Source organism: Rhinolophus ferrumequinum, chromosome 9, assembly GCF_004115265.2.
Source record: "Rhinolophus ferrumequinum isolate MPI-CBG mRhiFer1 chromosome 9, mRhiFer1_v1.p, whole genome shotgun sequence".
Taxonomy (NCBI): Eukaryota; Metazoa; Chordata; class Mammalia; order Chiroptera; family Rhinolophidae; genus Rhinolophus; species Rhinolophus ferrumequinum.
The window spans coordinates 43,041,128-43,059,354 of record NC_046292.1 but is presented as its reverse complement, the minus strand read 5'-3'; the positions used below and the strand labels follow the sequence as shown (position 1 = coordinate 43,059,354).

At 40.5% G+C, this 18,227-nt stretch overlaps 1 protein-coding gene across 7 annotated transcripts in view; it reads right to left on the bottom strand.

Annotated features, from left to right (window-relative positions):
* Window positions 1-18,227, bottom strand: part of FGGY (FGGY carbohydrate kinase domain containing) — a 393,115-nt gene that overhangs the window by 303,183 nt on the left and 71,705 nt on the right. The gene's annotated exons all lie outside the window — the stretch shown is intronic.

The following is an 18,227-nucleotide window of genomic DNA, read 5'->3' as shown; positions in this document are numbered from 1 at the left end:
TTCAGTTTAGTAAATTAGACTCATATTCTACCTCATAAATCAGAAACACAACCCTGTATCCCTCGTCCCCACAGCCCCGGTAGCTGTGGAATGGAATACCAGTGGAATTAAGGAAAGTTCTTGCAGACTCAAATATCACAGAAATGCAATAATTTGTCTTTATTAATAGAAGGTCAAATACCATGTACCTCTGACAGTTGCATCAATATTTTTACAGTCCTTAGGATCTAACTTGCAGCAATGGCCTCTTTAACACACACACACACACACACACACACACACACACGTCTAAATCCTGGCATTGTTAAATCACTTTTAGATACCTTTTGAAAACAAGCAGATTTAAGACATAAAGCGTTCAGCCTGGTGCCTGGTTTTCTCTAAAACTGGACCTCCCAGAATTCTGGTCCTTGGCATAGCAGCTACTTTGGAGGACTTTGGAGTCCTTGCAAAACGTACAATCCATTTCTGAGAACTCTAGATGGCTAGATTTACACACTCTGGTAAAGATGCTAGTGACCAAATTTAGCTCTTTTAGCTTCACCTCAACATGGATACAAGCAGCACAACTTACGAAGTCAGACAATTAAGTTTGCAAACTCATCCTAGAAAAAGTGCTACATCCCTCATTGCTGAATATCACTACGGTCACCTTCGAAGTGCTGCCCTCGGGAAGCTATGCACTGACGCCAGCGCCTAGTCCACGCTTCAAAGCAGTTTGGGAACTCTTTCTGGAATGGTCATCGTATTACCCTTGATGTCCTGAATGTCATCAAAATGTTTTCTTTTCAATATTTCCTTTACTTCAGGTAAAGAAAGAAGTCATTGGGGACCAGATCAGATGAGTGGGGAGGGTGTTCCAATACAGTTATTTGTTTACTGGCTAAAAACTCCCTCACAGACAGTGCCGTGTGAGCTGGTGCATTGTGGTGATGCAGCAGCCATGAATTGTTGGTGAAAAGTTCAAGTCGTCTAACTGTTTCACGCAGCCTTTTCAGCACTTCCAAATAGTAACCTTGGTTAACTGTTTATCCAGTTGTTACAAATTCGTAATGAATAATCCCTCTGATATCAAAAAAGGTTAGCAACATTGTTGCAACAAGTTCGCGAACTCGTCAGACCTCATAAATATTCAAAATGTGCCTCAATAAATCCTCACATCATCATCATGAAGTTGGTAATATTATCTTCATTTTACAGATGAAGGAACTGCCTCTCAGCAAGGTCACTTTCCTAAAATCACATATGCAAAGAGGCTGCACCAGAATTTCAAGTCCAATTCAAAGTCCAATGTTCTTTTTTTCTACCATGTGTAACCCAAGAGTCTATAGGGGCCAAGGATATTTCTGGGAAGTGTGATGACATGAAACTCTGGTTCCCTATCCACTGTTTCAGCTACCTCTCCTTTGTCTGTCATCCCTGAATCTCTGGGCTCCTTCTTCACCCTTCAGTTAGAGAAACCTGAGAGAGCCAGGCTGGATGGAGGGGGTTTTGTATTCCTTCAATTCCCAGATCCTGAAATCCATCAGTACTGGGGGGGTGGAAATCATCAAGCTACAGACACACCCAAAATTTTGAAATCTCTCAGGAAGCTTAGCAAAACATTCACTGAAGCTAGAGCTTAGCTCCCCACATAAATGTCACAAAAATCAGGAATACACAGAGGTCGAGATATCCAAAATGCATGACTCATTTTAAGAAAAGCCTAGAAGTATCACTGAAAAGACAAGACATAACAAGTGCTGGCAAGCATGTGGAGTAAAGGGAACTCTTGTGCACTGCTGGTCGGAATGTAAATTAGTATAGCCACTATGGAAAACAGAATGGAAGTTCCTTCAAAACATTCAAAGTAGAACTAGAACCATATTATCCAGCAATCCCACTTCCGGGTATAGATTTAAAGGAAATGAAAACAGGATCTCAAAGAGATATCTGCTCTCCCATGTTCACTGTAGCATTATTCACAATAGTCAAGATAAGGGAAAAATCTAAATGTCCGTCAATGGACGAACGGCTGAAGAAGATGTGGTAATACGTACACAATGAAATGTTACTCAGCTACGAGAAAGAAGGGAATCTTGCCATTTGGATGGACCTTGCGGGCATTATGCTAAGTGAATAAGTCAGAGAAAGGCAAATACTGTGTGATGTCACTTATATGTGGAATCTGCAAAACCTGAACTCATACAGAGAGTGGAACGGTGGTTGCCAGGGGCTAGGGTGGGGGAAATAGAGAGATGGTGGTCAAAAGGTATTTATTAACTTCTAGTTATAAGATGAATAAGCTCTGGGGATCTAATGTACAACACGCTGATTACAGTTAATAGTACTGTATCCTAAACTTGAATGTTGCTACGACAGTAAATCTTAAGCATTCTCAACACACTCACAAAAAGGTAATTATGTGATGTGATGGAGCTGTTCATTTTGCAATACATGGTGTAATCAATATAGTGGTGGTAATCATTTTGCAATATATAAGTGTATGAAATCAACACAACTTGTACCTTAAACACACAACGTTATATATTGACTAGACATCAATAAATCTGGAAAAAAATTAAATATTTTCTACCCTAAAAAACAGAAGAAAGAAAGACCAAACGAAGGGTCAAAATTCCAGAAAAAAATCATTTAGTCTTAAGAAGTGGTTCTCAAATGCTGGCACCGATCAGAAACTTCTGGAGGATATGTTAACACACAGATGAGTGGGTCTCGCTCCCCAAGTTTCTAATTCAGTAGGTGGGGGTGAGGTCGGGTATTCTGCACTTCTAATATATTTCCAGGTGACGTTCATGCTGCCGGTCTCGGGACCACACTTGGAGAACCACTGGTTTAGGGTGAATATTTACCTAACAAAGGAACTCTTTACTTTAGAAAAATAGGTGTCTGTTGGATTCCCTTAATAATCAGTTAACAAACAAGTACTGAGCTAATTAGTACTCATCAGAGGCAGGATACCATTGTGGAAAAAATCCTGGATTCTACAGCCAACTGCCTGAGTTCAAATTCCAGTTCTATAGTTCATTACATGTGACCTTCAACAAGTTCGTTGGCTTCCTTGAACCTCAATTTTCTTACCTATAAACAATGTATGATAATTATAGAACATATATAACATGGGACTGTGGGAGGACGGAAGGGGCTAGTATCTGTCAAATGCTCACAACAGAGCCAGCACATGTTAGGTCCTTTGTTATTAGTATAAATTACTAATACTATTATTATTACACTTCCTTCTACCTCTAGAACCATGACACCCCATCTCTGCGTTAGGACTGGGGGACAGCGCAGTGGACCACACGTACAAGGTCCTGCATTCATGCAGCTACAGTCTAGCAAGGCAGACACAACTTACGTACTAGTTGTTTACAAAGCATTATCTGCTTAAATCAGAGGGTTCAAAGCAGGGAAACAGAGAAAAGGCTACAAAATTATTTCAAATCAGAGATTAATCAGTCACTAAAAACATTTCTTAAATTGGAGTATAAACCAATGGTAAAACATTGATTCTGTGTATCGTACCATACGGCTTTTTTTGGAACAAACTATTATGGCTTTTCAAATAGAATGGTATGGAAAAAAAAACTCTTTCCAATCAATGCCCCCATATTCCTCACCACCTAATAGGTGTCTGCACTCTGCACTAGGGGCTACAAAGGTGAATAAATGGGTTCTGCATCCAAAGGGTTCCTAGGTGAGTAGAAGGAAAACGTGCCATGCGGTAATTCCAGTACAATGAGGGAAGCATTAGAACAACTACAGGAACATGAAGAGGGAGTGTCTAACTGCCCCAGGGGGTCCCAAGGGTTTCACAAATCACCTGATGTCTAAGATGGGTCCTAAAGGATGAGCAACAATTCAGTAAGTAGAAAAAAGGTCCTGGAGGATATTCTAGAGAGAGGGAACAGAGTGTGCAAAGACAAGAGACATGGAAAGGGCTGGCTTGCACAGAGATCAGCAAGATGTCTGACGTGGCTGTAACGTCAGTGAGCCATGAAGAGTGGCAGGAGATCGAGACAGCTCACATCTCAGTTCTGTGAAAAAAATCACCCGTTTTCCATATAATAAACTTTATTTGAAGCCATTTGGGTGATGGTTAAAGATGGTAAGGAAATAAATGCACAAAGTCATAGTCTGGGTTTTGTAATGTAAGTCTAACGTCGTCCCGGTACAAGGCAATGTTTTCATGGCAGACAGTGGTATTAAGCTCCATCTACGTGGGTCTCACATACTAGTGACAAGTAATAACCATAGCACCTTGGGCAGCTAATGTCTATTGTGACCTCAGCATGGTCGACTACAAACTTGATGGGGATTCAACTCTTTCAATCCCCGCAAGAAGCCCGTGAGGCACCAATGAAGAAAAGGACGTGTCAAAAAGGTAAATCGCTTGCTCAAGGTCACACAGTTAAGTCCCAAAGCTGGCATGTTATCCCAGAGCACAAACTCAACCACTGCTCCTTGAATTCTCATGCCTTCCTCCATGAAGGAGGCTTTCACACCACTTCCCAAGGCACATCCAGGATTTGAAGCTTTTCTAGGTGGGACTATTTGAGAAAAGAAATACAAAACTATCAACACAATATCAGGTGCAAGAATGAATATTTACAATAAGGGAAAAGCTAAAACAAATAATTGAAGCTTTGGAGATTTAGGTCCCTTTTTTTCTGAAATCAGAAACTCCTCCACAGAAATGCATCCTGAGTGCAGCCTCCCCGCCAGCTGGAACATTCTACAACGCCCAACTACCAGCCCTCACAAGGGCCCACGCAAGTGAAGGGCCCTGAAGCTTAAGCTTCACTGCGTTCACTTTATGGGAAGCCCACCTCAGCCACTGCCTAAAAGACTCAATCTTTTCCAAACTTTTCAGACAAAGGCCAGATCTCAGGGCCAGAGGGAGACAGTCAGTTCACCTATAGGACAAAAAAAAAGGAGATGGAGATGAGCGCAGTGGGAGAAGAACCAGGAGATGGAGATGAGCGCAGTGGGAGAAGAACCAGGAGATGGAGATGAGCGCAGTGGGAGAAGAACCAGGAGATGGAGAGGAGCGCAGTGGGAGAAGAACCAGGAGATGGAGATGAGCGCAGTGGGAGAAGAACCAGGAGATGGAGATGAGCGCAGTGGGAGAAGAACCAGGAGATGGAGATGAGCGCAGTGGGAGAAGAACCAGGAGATGGAGATGAGCGCAGTGGGAGAAGAACCAGGAGATGGAGATGAGCGCAGTGGGAGAAGAACCAGGAGATGGAGATGAGCGCAGTGGGAGAAGAACCAGGAGATGGAGATGAGCGCAGTGGGAGAAGAACCAGGAGATGGAGATGAGCGCAGTGGGAGAAGAACCAGGAGATGGAGATGAGCGCAGTGGGAGAAGAACCAGGAGATGGAGATGAGCGCAGTGGGAGAAGAACCAGGAGATGGAGATGAGCGCAGTGGGAGAAGAACCAGGAGATGGAGATGAGCGCAGTGGGAGAAGAACCAGGAGATGGAGATGAGCGCAGTGGGAGAAGAACCAGGGTTACCACCCACTCCCCCTGCTGGAACATGGGCCACAGCAAGCGACATGGCTTTGGAGACACGCAATCGCAGGTTCAGGTCCAACCTCTGCTCCTTAGTAGCTGTGTGCCCTTGAAAATGTTCCTTGAGCTCACTGAGCCTTGGTTTCCTCACCTGTAAAAAAGACACACTGTAAGAAATGTCAGCTCTCTTCCCTGTGGCGATGCCTTTCCCGTGTTTTCTCCTTCTTCTTTTCCCTTACCCCACCCCACCTCTGGGGTGGGTAAGTAAGTCTCTTCTCTGTACTCCCAGCATATCCCGTGAGGACTCCACCAGAGCACATCATTCTCTCATGAATTCAGCAAGCACTCCCCCAGATACAAAGACAAAAACACACATGCTACTACCTACCAGAAGCTCATGTCTAGAGGATAAGGCACAGCTCAAGGAGCCTTTCTCCACCATGAACGAGAAGCTCCTAGAGGTTGGAGCCACATCTCATTCCACCACAGACGCTCAGATATGGGGCAGGTCGGACCTCACTGAGAATACTATGGTTCAACTCCTGCCTCCCCAACTCTCAGCCAGTGCCTACGCCAGTCTCACCCTGGCTTACTCCCCCCAGCCCACCCTGCTCAGCCCTTCTCACAACAGGCCACAGAGATGCTGGTCTACAGATCCTTTGCATGGCGGGATCCATGAAGCTTGGTTTCCAGGGCGCTGGGCCCACTGTTGGCACTCACCTCCATTAATAAAGAATACTGGCCCTTCCAAGGCAAAACAAAGGCAGACTTCTCCCCCAAGGATCATTTTTCCTTTATGGGCAACAGTATGCAGATCCCTGGTCCTCCACCAAACTACATTTAAAATAGCTTTTGTGAAGGATGGACACAGTGGCCATTTTTGTATGTGTGTGTGCCAACAGCAATGCATTGATTGTAATAGGAACAATGTGCACTTCTTCCCACTGTTGACAGAATAGATGACATTGTGTCCTGAGCCGGGCAGGGGGTGGAGGGGCCCAACTGAAGAAACCAAGCCTTAAGGATTATTACATGAAATTCTGATAAAAAGCACTTCGAAGACTCTTTCCCATCATCAAAAAAACCACACTGGGCAAGATCAGAGCTTAACAGCCAAAAGAAAAAAAAAAAGAAAAGAAAAAAAACCACCACATTCAATCCCTGAGATCATTTTCCTGAAATAGAAAACTACATATGTTTCTCAAATTTCACATCAAGCCACTGCAGAGGCCAGACTGCAGGGCTGAATTGGGCCAAAGTAAGTAAGGGAGAGAGAGAAGAGGAGAGAGGGGGATGGGATGGGGAAGGGAGTAAACAGAAGAAAATGAGCCCATTCTTCCACATCACCACATTTCTCTAGCACAATCTAAACTTACAAACATCCCCAGTTTCACAGAACTTATAGTTAGGGTTGCTTATCGGGCAGCCTTTACTTTGTCAAATTAAGACACATTGCCTTGGATTAGCAAGACTCCTTAAATTCAAAATGACTTCATGGTTGGCTCCAAGTTCAGTGTCTCTAGGGCCAGCCGCCAGGAACATATCCACGGCACCGGCTCCCTCCCCTCTCCATACTGACCTGCCTGACTTTTCCATGGAGACAGCAGAGCAAAATCCCAAGTAGACAGGCTGTCAGTGTTAATTAAAAGTCCAAACACTTCTTTAGAAACTATCTCCAGCTCAGTATTTATACAGAATATAAGACTCTAATAGGCAGGACTGGAGAGGGGAGCAGGAGCTTGAGAGCGGAAATAGGTTTGAATGGCATTTGGAACTCATTAATTTTTAAAAGACAGGCTGCCACCCTATATAGACCCAGAGAGGTTCAAAATGTAACGAAACCAGGAAGATGAATGAGCCGAAGACTGTTTGGAAAGCCTGGGGAGAGCGCTTAGCTTTTGAAAAGAATAATATCTGGGCAATAATGAGAGCTGACAGTTTTTATTGGTGAATGCGGTTTTGGGCACATTTTAACGATACAGGATGACAATTTTTTGTATTTAACAAAAGGAAAAGCAATCTTCTAAATGACTTGGGAACAAAGGGCTCCTTGACTGCAATTTCTTAATAACATTTAAGAATTCTCTTCAAAGGCCCTTGACAATAGTTTAGAGAGAAGAAAGGAAAATGAACAAAACAAGAAAAAAAGAAGGTATGTTAAAAAAAAAACAAAAACTAAATAGAAGAAGGGGGGGAAGAAGAAGACAAGAAAAGGGTACAGCATTTTAACACCAAATTATATCCCAAAGAACTGAATTTTAATGTTAGACTTTAGTAATATTTTTTCGAAAGAATGAGTTTTAAGAAAGAATCCAAAAAGAGAGTTTGGTCAACACCATCAACATCTGACAGACTTAGAACTTTAGTCCCTGAGGGGCTAAATGGATCACCTAATCCAACCAGCAAATTGTGTAGATGTAGAAACTGAGTGTCCGGGGCCCACAGGCCACCTGGCTGGACCAGAGTCACGGCTTCCAAGTTTCAAGCCACGCCCCCTCATGTATCTTATGATGAAGGTCCTGAGCACTGCCAACCCCTACAGCCCTTCCAGGATCATGGGTTCCAAGACTGAATGCTGATGTTTTTAATCAGGTTGACTGAAACTCAGAGGCTACTCAGCATCACACAGGTACAACATATTCAAAAGGCCCAAAAAGGAAAGTTCAAAAAAGAATTCACCCATAGAGGCAGCCACCCTGCACAGGAAACTCATCTGCGAGTCCACAAAGACTGAGATGCCCTGCCCACCCTAAGGGAGGCCTTCTCAGGTCAGGGAAAGAACCCCTACACGATGTATGACGTGGGGATGTCCCCCTGAAAATCTAACTCCTACTCTACCCACTAGTTTTACCCTCAAAGTGAGACCCTTCCGGCATTCAGTTCTGTCATCTGGAAAATGAGATTTCCCTAACTTTTTTTTTTTTTTTTTTAGCAGTTTTATAATTTCAAAATATGTTCAGCAGAGAATATACCACCATACTATTTGTAAGTGAGGAATCATACTCAGAGAGCATGCTGCTCTACCATACAGAAAGAACAAATGAGATTACATTCTAAAAGTGATTCAAGGTCTCAGAGAACATTGTTAACTAAAGGAAAAGTTATATTGCTGCTCAGTTGGAAAATTACAGTCACACTGACTATCATCTTTCAGGCATACAAAATTCATGTCTAGATGTACACAGCAGAAATCTAAAAAAAATAAATAAACAACAGAAATTGAGCAAATTCAGACCAGTCTTTCTTAATGACGAGTGCACATCAGAACTACCCGAGGTCACACATTTTTACCTCCTTTGCCCCAAATGACAAAGGTGGGGTTTCTTAATCTTTTCTATCCAGGTTTGCTTTATTGGTGAAAAGTGAAAGAAGAAACTTCAACCTTCCTCAGAGTTTGCCTCAACGTAGCAGACAAAGAAGGACAGTCAGTGATCTGATACTAAAGCTTTAGTGTAGGGTAGCAGGAGGATCTGGGCCTTGATTCAGTCCTGGAGAATTTGTGCCTTGATTTTGATGCTTCTGATACCCATAGATGAGAAGCCTGGACAGGACACTAACACCATCCCCCCGCCTGCCCCCTGATTGGCCCAGCATATTACATTTTCTCCTGCCCTCCCCAGTCTCTGAATACTGACCAGCGTGCCATCTCCTGGCACCTACCAATTCTTCACACCCACAATAGCTCTGAGACCTTTGGTGACACTCACACTCTATGACTCACTGGACCCTGATCACATCCACAGGAAACCAAGACAAAACCCCCAAACAAGGGAGAACAGGTGTCAATTGGGTGATTTGGTTGCTAAATGGCCCATCCTCCATACCCCACTTGCAAGCTGCTTAACTAAATGTAGATTCACCTTAACATTTAAAAATACAAATAAATAAAAACTAAAAACTGAAGGGAAAGATATATGGAAGTAGAACTTCCTGTGCACTACTATGTAGCAAAAACAGGTTAGAGGTTTTACCCATGGTGCTTCATTTTCTCCTCGGAGCAAACCCAGGTCGTTTTTGTCCTCCTTCAATCGGGACAGGAAACTGGGATTGAGAGGGATAAAAGGACTTGCCCAAATCCACCCAGCTGCTAAAAGAAACGGTAACACTTTGGCTCCAGACCTTACATGAATTTGAATAGTTACATAAATGTGTACCAACTATTGCTAGATTAGAGAGAGGATACCTCTTAGATCCTCTCTTGTACTCTCTCTCGCTACACACACGGAATAAGTGAATGAGTGAGTGAATGAATGATAGAAATTGTGAGCTACAGTTGCTTCAAACTATCCATACCTCCTCCATGACCTCCACCTCCCTCATTTTCTCCTTGTTATTATCATAAAAGGATAATAAATTAGTAACTGGGATATTATTAAATGTAATTTACTGAAAAGATTGTGTGTTTACCTGCCTGATATTAATTCTCCATTTGTTATTTAGCAGTAAGACAAACCCAATTTTAGGGTTTCAGGTAGCAACGTATTCAGCTAAAAGCCTACTCTACCCAGTCTCCATTCTAGCGAGGTAGGATCATAAACCTAAGTGTCGGCCAGTGATATGAAAGCAAAAGCATTATGCAGATGTTCTAAGAATGTCGTTTAAAGAAGGCTGACAGATGTGCTGCACAGCCTTTTTATGAACTCCCCACCTTCCTTCTGCTTGCTACATGAAATGTGGACTTGACAACACTCTAGCAACTATCTTGGACCATGACGTGACCTTGAGAATGGAAGTCAGGGCTTTAGATGGGGACATTAAAATGTCAAAAGAGCTAGGCAAGTGGCAAAGTAACCCAAGACTCCATATATCTAGATTCATTTACAGAAGAGAAGGAACTGTTCTGTGTTTAAGCCACTGTTGTTTGGAATTTTCTATGATTTTTATTATTCATCAGTGAAGAGATAAAGACCGTATTTCTTCTATAGAGAGTGAAAGTACTCTTCTCTCCCAAAAATAAGGGTAATGGAAATCTAATATTTATATGCTATTTCTCAGCACTATTAAATGTCCTAAAAAATAAGCTGATGTGAGAGGATGACTGAATCATCCTTCCTAGAACCTAGAAGAACTGTTTTGTATCATTGTTCTGAGAAATTATCCTTCAGTACAATCATAAAACAATGCAAATCAAGTAACTTTAATTTACTCATAGGAATAACTATGTTGTTGTTTTTTTTTCAGAACTCTTTGATTCCCACTTTGTTTTCCCACTACTTGGGGAATCCCTATCAAGTTTCAACCAAGGTTTGGTCAAAAGTGCTACCTTTATGATGACCTAAATTCAATCAATTTTATTTTGATTTGATAGTTTTCTAACATTAAAATATTATGGAATACAATTCATATCTGAATTTTTGTATGCCATAATTTTGTATGCCAAAACCACACTGAGAATCTACTTTACAACTACAAGGATGACAATAATTTTTTTAAATAGGAAAATAAGTGTTGGTGAGGATGTGGAGAAAACGGAACCTTCATACATTGCCGGTGGGAATGTAAAACTGCGCAGCCACTGTGGAAAATTTTGGTGGTTCCTCAGAAAGCTAAACATAGAGCTACCGTATGACCCAGCTATTCTACTCCTAGACATGGAATGGAAAGCAGAGACTGAAACAGATAATTATACATCAACATTCATTACAGCGTTATTCACAATAGCCAAAAGGAAGAAACAACCCAAGGAGCCAATATGAGTCCATCAACAGGGGAATGGAAAAGCAAAATGTAGTATATAAACACAATGGAGTAGTATTCAGCCATAAAAAGGAAGGCAATACTGACACATGCCACAACAGAAAGAATCTTGAAAACATTATACTAAGTGAAATAAGCCAGACATAAAAGAACACATACAAGATGATTCTATTTAGACAAGGTATCTAGAATAGGCAAATTCATAGAGTACATTGTACAATTCTTGGTAGTAGAAAGATTGGAGGTTAACAGGGGCTGGGGGAAGGGAAGAATTGGGAAGTATTGCTTAATGTTTACAGAGTTTCTGTTTGGGATGAAGAGTAAGTTTTGAAAATAGCTCGTGGTAATGGTTGTTCAATATTGTGAATGTAATTAGTGCCACTGAACTGTACATTTAACAATGGTCAAAATGGTAAACTTTATACTATATATAGATACATAGAATTTAAATTGGTAAATTTTATACTATATATAGATTTATAGAGAGATATATAACAATTCATAAAAATTAATGTAATACATCAAAATCATTGAACTTTACACTTTAAATGGGTACATTGTATGTATGTGAACTATATCTCAATAAAGCTATCTTTTTGTTGTTTGTTTTTTTAAATCAAGTCTTATTTCAAATACGCAACTAAGAAAGGCAGGCAGGTGGCCAAGAACTGAGGAAGCAATGTGGACCACAGGTGTGTCACCAAAGACAGACATTACAGTGGGATTTTCTCCCTCCTTCTCCCCACACTGCTGCTTTGACCCAAGGAGGATGAGACTGCAGCCCCTCTCTCTCTCCACTTAGAGCAGCACCAGAGGAAGCACAGCTGACTTTGCACCCTCAGCCCCTTACTGAATTTTCTCCAAAGAAGGAAATCATCAGATAGAGAGACTGGAATACATTAAGCCACATTTTAAGGATCACCGTGTTCAAGATAAGATGATAAGTGAGGCCTAGAACATCAAACCCACTCCTTCACTACCTACGCCCACGTGCAACCAGCATGCCTTGGCTTCAGGTAAGCACACCTGGGCAGGCTCTGCATTCATGTGACTGACTCAGCTACTGGACTTGAGATCTGGTTGACGTATCTACACATATATGTATATATATACCTGAATATGCAGGTGCTGGTTTAGCCTCACTTCTGAGCTGTTATTATCCATCCAGTATACCAGAAGTTCTACATGAGTACATTGGAGATTACAGAGTACTTTCTAATATAATGAGGTAATTTATTCTTCATTTAGTTAATGTGCTGTGTACCGTGTTTCCCCGAAAATAAGACCTAGCCGGACAATCAGCTCTAATGTGTCTTTGGAGCAAAAATTAATATAGGACCCGGTCTTATTTTACTGTAATATAATATAAATTACAATATAATATAATGTAATGTAGTGTAGTATAGCATATTGTAACAGAATAGAATACAGTACAATACTGGGTCTTATATTAATTTTTGCTCCAAAAGACTCATTGTCCAGCTAGGTCGAACATTTTCAGGGAAACACGGTATAAGGTCGCTATCAGTCAGAACTCCAAAGGCAAGGAAAAGTCAGTAGCACTTTGAATCCTCAACAACAGGGATATCTGCTAGGGGTTTAAATGATGAAGATTACAGTTAATTGTCCTAAGTGTGATAATGGCACTGTGGTTATATAAGAGAATGTCATGCTCTGGGGTGATCACATTGCAGAACTGAAGAGGTACGGATGCAATAGCTGACATCCATTTACAAACGGTACAGCAAAACCAACACATATATGCCTGTCAGAGACAGAGCACTTGAGAACACACACTGTAACAAAATATTAATAACTGATAAATGGCGGTGAAAGATATGGGGTTCAATACACCATTCTCTCAACTTTTCTGTAGGTTTGAAATTTTTTCAAAACACTGGGGAAAATACTAAAACAACATCAAAAAGTGAGAGCTTGCCAATATTTAAGGAAACACTGAAATCCAATATAAATATTAGTAATTGACATAAATAGGTAATTGATATATGAAATACTAATTGACATAATTTGAAATTGACATTAACATAAATAAGTGATTGATGAATATAAGAAAAATTGCATTTAATAATCAGAAATGCAAATTAAAATAAGATACCATTTTAAGTCTAAAAACTTGGCTAAATTGACACAGACATATTATACTGTCATAGGATAGAATATTATACAGGTATCAAAAATTTATTTTCAGATAATATTTATTGATATGGAAAATATAGTAATATATTACGTATAAAATAAGTTGCACAAAGTAGATTTATAATTTAAAAAATTAAAAAAAGTAAAATAAGAGGCTAAATAAAGTTATTTTTGAGATCCTGGAGATTATATTTGGAAAATAACTACAGACCTGGATCAATAACCCAACAATAAATAATCTTCTCACATGAGAGCCAATAACCATGAGAAAAATAATAGTACAACAATATCCTTTATAAACCCAAAACATAGAGAACCATACAAACCAGGAAAATAGTTCCTATTTTAAAAGGGATTACAGTTTCTAAAAAACATAAATGCATCTCTTTAACATAGAAGATAGGATATTTACTGACTACTTACACAGAATTGGACATTGTAGTGAAGAAAAGAGGGAAGGGAAAATATATCATATAAAGAAATAAGAGGGAAAATAAAACTGAGATTCTAGATATTCAGCCCTGTTTTTCCGTATGTCATAGAAACGACTCAGAAATTCTAACATGTAACTTCTTAAGAAAATTTAACAAAGTGTCTCTTGTACCCAAGGAACCTGGTCATCAATTTCGTTTAGTCCAAAGCAGTATAAATGGGTTGAGAATAGACAAATCTCTCATACAAAATAATTCAAAATCATGTATGTAGATACTCTGCCCACAAGAAGGTCAAGCATAACTTCCTATTCTTTAAGTGTGGGCTGTGAATAATGACTCCCTTCCAAAGGGTATGATATAGAAGGGGAAGAGGAGTAACTTTACAGTGGAGACGCCCGACATACAGTACCTCAGCCAGCTGATCAAGGTCAACAACAAGTTGTACTGATCCTATGCACCCTCGATGTGATATGAGAATGGTACTCATCACAGAATGGTCTTCCTCCCAAAAATATACTACCTAAGTCTCATCATAGGAAAAAAATCAGAAAAATTCCCATAGAGGGACATGGTACAAAATACATGACCAGTACTCTTCAAAACTCTCAAGGCCATCAAAGTTGAGAAACTGTCACAACCAAGAAGAGCCTAAGGAGACATGATTAAGTGTATATGGTATCCTGGATAGAATCCTGGAACAGAAAAAGGTTTTTTTCATTAGAAAAAAACTAAAGAAGTTTGAATAAAGTATGGAATTTAATAATATATCAATATTGGTTCATCGATTGTGACAAATGCATCACACTAATTTAAGATGTTAATAATAGGGGAAACTGGGTACCAAGTACATAGAAACTCTACTGTCATCACAATTTTTCTGTAAATCTAAAACTGTTTTAACATAAAACATCTATTTGAAATTATAACTGAATTTAAAAGGACACACTTTTAAATAATTTATAGAATGCTGCCAACCTTGATAATCTATGAGAAAATTCTCTCAGACTCAAGGGTTTTGCAAGTTCTCTTTCTCCTGAACAGCAGCCAGGTTCTTATCTGCTCACGCAGTTAATCTTGACTATATTCTAATCTTTGTTTTGGCCACTAGGAAGCTTGGAAACAAACCTATCAGTAATAATGAAGAACCTAATAGTTTCTATGAAGCTCTTATATTCATCTTAGTTATTCTATTAAAATATTTTCACTCCATTGTGATTTTTTAAAAAAAATTTATCACTTGTTTTATCTTTTATTACCAGTCACCTCAAATCTCTTTAGAGTGAGGACTTATATATGTGAATGTTTTTGTCTGATTATACCAAATTTTATTATTCAATTCCTGACTTCCCATTTCTCATGTTAGCAAAATTCTGGACAGTTACCCACTCAACACCTGGAAAGTGGCAAATTAATAAAACATTCAGCTTCAGTTCTTAAACTGCAAAATGGTAACACCACCACCTGCTTTAACCCATGGTTTCCAGTACTAAGGGAGTTCACAGTTGATAATACGTGTAGTACAGATAAAGAGAAGGCATGCAATAGATGATAATTACCTTTATTACTGGTAATAACAAAAACAGCAATCATTATTTTCATTAAAATAATAAAAAGAATAGAGCTGAATTACAAATTAATCACAGGCCAGGTGGTGATTTTTCTCAGTGACCCAGATACACCAGAATAGCTGCCATATTTTGGAGGATAAAAAAAATAACTAAAGGGGAGGTGGGGGGAAACATGAGAAGGGGAGGAGAGAGAAACAGATAGAAGGATGAGAAGGAGTACTTCTTATTTGTCACTGCCAAAAACAAGTCTGAAAGCTTTAAGACAAGATGAAATCCAATCACTTTTCAGCCTTGACTCCACTAGAATAATAAAAAGAAAAAAAGGAGGGGAAAAAAAAAAACACCCTCTAGCCTTTTTGGCACTCATTTCCCCAAAGCCTCCCAAAACAATCACAGTAAGAGCCAAATAAACACCAAATCTGAACCTCTCTTTGGCCCAGAGGATGCCAAGCACATATTTTACTACCCAAAGTTTTTTTTGGCATTGGCATATTCAGTTTCAGACCCTCATCTTCCTTATTCTAGACAAGAGGACAATGGGGATTTTCATTAAAAGAACCAGGCATTGTTGAAATGCTGTGTGCCACACCTTTCATCCACAGTAACTCTAAGCCCCTCAGTAACCCTGAGAGGATATCCAGATGAGGACCAGAGGCTCAGGGGGCGAAGTAATCCCTCCAGGTTCTTGCAGAAAGTACACAGTGAAGACACTAAACTCAGGTCAGTCTGATTACGAGGACTTCCTCTTTCCGCTATGCCAGAAACTTAATGCAAAGACTCCTTGAGAAAATCAACAGAGAAAGGGAACTAAATAAAATAGCTAATTCCTTCAAAAAAAGGTCTCAGCACTGCATTGCAAGTTTTCCTCTTACCCCACTCTGTCTGTACACTAAACCCATGGAGTGCTGTCATTATCCAACTGTACAATCAAGAAAGTCCAAAGGGGTTACTGGTTTCACCCTGATCCTGCAGGCAGAAATAGAAAAGGGAGAAAAAAATGGAGACTAAGGAAACAGTAGGAGAGAAAAGACAGATGTAAGAAATAGGTGTGCCAGGGAGAGGGCAACCAACCATCTTTGCAAGAGACACTGGGTAGCCTGGTGTCCAAGGTCCACAGGCTTTTCTCTAAAAGAGAGGGTACATGGAGGGGTGGCCTCTGAAGGAGCTCACGAGTACCCAAGTACAGGTGCAAGGAGCAGGGGGAGAAGGATTGCAAGTTTGTACTAATCAAAATAAAATGAGTCATGAGTGTCAAAGCTAATTTTTAACAAGTGGCAGGAATGAGTGGACAGTCAAGAATCACTTCTGAGCATTAAGTTTTCTGCTTCCTCAAGGGTTGAGATTGTCATGAGCAGGGCTAAAAGCCCCCAAGTGTGTTCTTAGAGGTCAACCAGAAGCTCGCCATTTTTAAATTCACCAAATTCACGTCTCCTTTTAAAATGCTTCCAATCCCTCAAAGGGATTGGAAGTCTCCCATTACGTCAGGATGAGAGACCCACATTACTTTCAGGCATATTCTGTTAGGTAACATTGTCTACAATTACCTGATCATATAACCACTGGGGCACTTGTTAAACATACAAATCCCCAGGTACCCCATGGAGATTCTCATTCCCTGGGCTTAAAACTGGATGCCCTGGGGATCTGTGCTTTGAATAAATACTTCAGCTGATTCCAGCCTAGTTTAGAAAAGAACTGGTTTAATAGGACTCTCTAAACAAGCTTATGAAGTAGGTATCATGATCCCCATTTTACAGGTAAAGACAGCGAGATTCAAAGAACATGCCCAAGATGACACACTCCAGTGTGGCAGCGTCGCGGGCTGGAGGTCATATTGTGACACCACAGTGGGTACAAATGCCAACGCATTTAAATTTATCTGAGCCAGAGCTAGCTTCAGAAAGTCCACTCCTTGGTATCTTCAGATGGCATCAGACACCCGGAAATGGGGGTGTAGACTATCCAGCACCATCAGAAAGAACCAGGGAGGAAGTCAACGCCCTGAATTGAGTAACACCCGAGGAAAAAGACAAGAAAAGCCAGGTCCTCCTACACTGTAGTTCTATTTTTGAGTCCTCGAGGCTTGCAGGACAATGGGGTATTGCCGATACCCACCCACACTATTAGCACCACTTTGACGAATAGGTCCCTTTGGCTAAAAGGATGGAAACATGTTATTTCACTACTGCCCAAAGGTCAGATAAAACCTAGAGAAAAGTCCTTCCAGAAATAACTTCAGACAATTAATGTCACACCAAAAGAGGAATGTCCAAGATGAGATCTTCACCTACACACTGGCCTCCCCAGTGGTGATAACAGTATAACAATGACTAATTGCACCTTCTGGGGGAAAGCTCAGACCACTCCTCCGGAGCCTTCTCCCCCAGACAGGGGAGAGTACCTATGCTTTGCTGCGGCCATCTGTATACACATGTGGATCCCCACTACCCTGAGACCTTTGACTAATGGTCATTTCATTGGTAGCAGGGGAGGATCACCCACAAGAAGAATGACGTGCTTGTGAAACATGTCCTCTACTATCTCCTTTCTGGAAGCCCGTTGCTGCTTAACTATCACATTCTTATCAACACTCTACAAGAAAAGGTCCAAATCATACAAAATGAGACGGATAAAAAGAGCACAAGGAAGACGGCATTCCTACTCCCAGCTTCCTGAGTTTAAATAAAAAGGAAAATGGGGAAGGAAGATTTAGCCTTCTCTGAATGAGCTGATTTTACGATGTAACACCTGCCTCCCTAAATATGTGTATTTATATAGGTTTATCTGTCCTCTGGAAATGATCCCATTCCTCACAGATTTGCTCAATACAGATTCTATATCGTTTTCAAAATGAG